This window comes from Salmo salar, chromosome ssa09 (genome assembly GCF_905237065.1).
Source record: "Salmo salar chromosome ssa09, Ssal_v3.1, whole genome shotgun sequence".
Taxonomy (NCBI): domain Eukaryota; kingdom Metazoa; phylum Chordata; class Actinopteri; order Salmoniformes; family Salmonidae; genus Salmo; species Salmo salar.
The window spans coordinates 102,042,389-102,045,437 of NC_059450.1; positions in this window are offsets into that span (position 1 = coordinate 102,042,389).

A 3,049-nucleotide genomic window follows, 5' to 3' on the forward strand; every position below is an offset into this window, starting at 1 on the left:
AAGGCAGTACAGATGCTGGGAGCCTTGCTGTCCCTACAGCAACTCAAACTCTTCTGCTCCTCTTCCTCCTCTCAAGATGAGGTCTTCCAGAAGGATCAGGTCTTTATATGCAGCATCTCCTCCAGCGACGTGGCAAAGCTCCCAATCCCCAGCTCCTCAACCAGCGTAGCCAGTCTGAACCCTACCAAAGACAATGGGATCTTTATCTCCATGGAGAAGACACCGCAGCAGCCAAATACAATGACGGTTACAACCACTCAAATCACACAAACACCTGGAGCAACAGATCTAGGCCTACCTGCTCCAGGTAAACTCCTCTCAGGGTTCAGTAACCCAGCCAACCAGATGACAGCCCTGCCTCCTCCCCCTCTAGAGCCAGGAAGTGACACCAGAGTGCAGCACAAGAAGCAAACTTCCTCTCAGCTCATGCAATTCCTGCAAACCAACTGCAGGAACGAGCCATTCATGGAGTTGGCTGCTTTCTTCCAGCACACCAACTACTACCAGTACACCTCCTCTGATTCCACTGCCCCGGGAACGACCTCTGACCCCCTCACGGAAACCAAGCATGCCCAGGAAACAAAGAATGTTCTTGAAACTAAGAACCACAACGTCAGCGTCCTGAAGAAGGAGCTGTTCTCAGAGCTGCCAGATAACCAGCTGAACCAATATGTATGTATTATGTTGAGTGTAATGTAAAGTCTCTATTTTATATACAGCACTACTGTGTGTCTAAAACAATTTTCACCTCAGGACGTTCAAGTTAATCATGTCCTCTCCTACCCTACCCTCTCCCATCCTACCCTCTCTTACCTTATCCTCTCCTATCTCCTCTCTTACCTATCCTACCCTCTCTTACCTACCCTACCTTCTCCCATCCTACCCTCTCTTACCTTATCCTCTCCTATCTCCTCTCTTACCTACCCTACCCTCTCTTACCTACCCTACCTTCTCCTACCTATCCTCTCCTACCTATCCTACCCCCTCTTACCCTACCCTCTCTTACCCTCTTACCCTATCCTCTCCATCCCTACCATTTCCTAACCTACCCTCTCTTACCCTACCGTCTATTCTCCTATTCTACCATCTCCTCCCCTACCCTACCATTTCCTACCCTTGTCTTATCTTACCCTGTCCCACCCTACCCTACAATCTCCCATCCTACCCTTTTCTTACCCTACCATATCCTACCCTACCCCACCATCTTCTACCCTACAATCTCCTCTCCTGTCCTACCCTCTCCTACCCTACCCTCTCCTCCCCTCCCAGGCCCCGGTGTTCACAGTAAAGCGTGTGGATTCTGGAGGCTCTCTGATCTTCAGCTGTATCATTGCCACCAAGACAGAGCTCTGGGATATAGGAGACGTCTTTACTGAGGCGACAAGGAGCGGTCCTTCCTCTGACGTCATCACCACCTCAGAGAACAAGATGTCTGCCGCTAGTCTCCAGTGTCAGAGTGTCGAGATCTCTAATACGACCCTCCACCCCACAGCTCCATCCGTCCACAGCCTACAGATCAAAGAGGGACATGTGACGGGGGAGGTTCAGGAAGATATCAACAATATCAGTTTGACTTCAGAACTCCAGAGATTCCAGAACTGTTGTTCCTTTGTAATCCCAGGCAACCAGTGTCTGAGCATTCCGGAGTTCCAGATCCGTAAGTTTGAGGAGATGGCAGTTGTGGTGAGTCACGTGGTGCATCCTGGGAACTTCTACATCCAACAGGCCGACGCCACCCTCCAGCTGGAGGACCTCAACACTGAGTGAGTTATATTGAGTGTCCAAGATGGTACCCTATTCCCTATATAGTGCACTACTTTTCACCAGGGCCCATATGGTGCCACATTGAGCTAACATTTGTACTCCGTAGTATCCTTCTCCTCAAAGTGCGCTCTTATTCACTCCCTCTGAAGAAGCATTGGATTGGTGTAAGAAATATAGTAGACACACACTCAGGGTGTGTCCTAAATGGAACTCTATTCCTGATGTAGTGCACTACTTTTTAAGCAGAGCGCCAGTCTAAAACAGGACTTTACCCAAGTCCTTTACATTTAGTCATTTTCTCAACCCTGTCGTTGGCTGGTTGTCTTGCAGTAGTTTAGCAGAGCTGAAGTGTATTCCCGACATCGGGACCTACGTCATGGCCTGGTTCCCCCAACAGGAGAGGTGGTGTCGCGCACAAGTGGCTAAGATATGTGGCATGAGTGGAGGTAAGATATATGTTTCATGATGAGTGGAGGTTAGAGTGTTGGGCCAGTAACCAAAACGTTGCTAGTTCGAATCCCCGAGCCGACAAGGTGAAAAATCTGATGTGCCCTTGAACAAGGCGATTAACTCTAATTGCTTCTGGAAATCGCTCTGGAAAAGACCATCTGCTAATTGACGTAAATGTAAAATATGTCTTCTAAATGTTAATAACCCCTAGGACGCTGCAGAATATTAATAACCCCTAGGACGCTGCAGAATATTAATAACCCCTAGGACGCTGCAGAATGTTAATAACCCCTAGGATGCTACAGAATGTTAATAATCCCTAGGATGCTACAGAATGTTAATAATCCCTAGGACGCTGCAGAATGTTAATAATCCCTAGGACGCTGCAGAATGTTAATCCCTAGGACGCTGCAGAATGTTAATCCCTAAGACGCTGCAGAATGTTAATCCCTAGGACGCTGCAGAATGTTAATCCCTAGGACGCTGCAGAATGTTAATCCCTAGGACGCTGCAGAATGTTAATCCCTAGGACGCTGCAGAATGTTAATCCCTAGGACGCTGCAGAATGTTAATCCCTAGGACGCTGCAGAATGTTAATCCCTAGGACGCTGCAGAACGTTAATAATCCCTAGGACGCTGCAGAACGTCAGTAATCCCTAGGACGCTGCAGAACGTTAGTAATCCCTAGGACGCTGCAGAACGTTAGTAATCCCTAGGACGCTGCAAAACGTTAGTAATCCCTAGGACGCTGCAGAACGTTAGTAATCCCTAGGACGCTGCAGAACGTTAGTAATCCCTAGGACGCTGCAGAACGTTAGTAATCCCTAGGACGCTG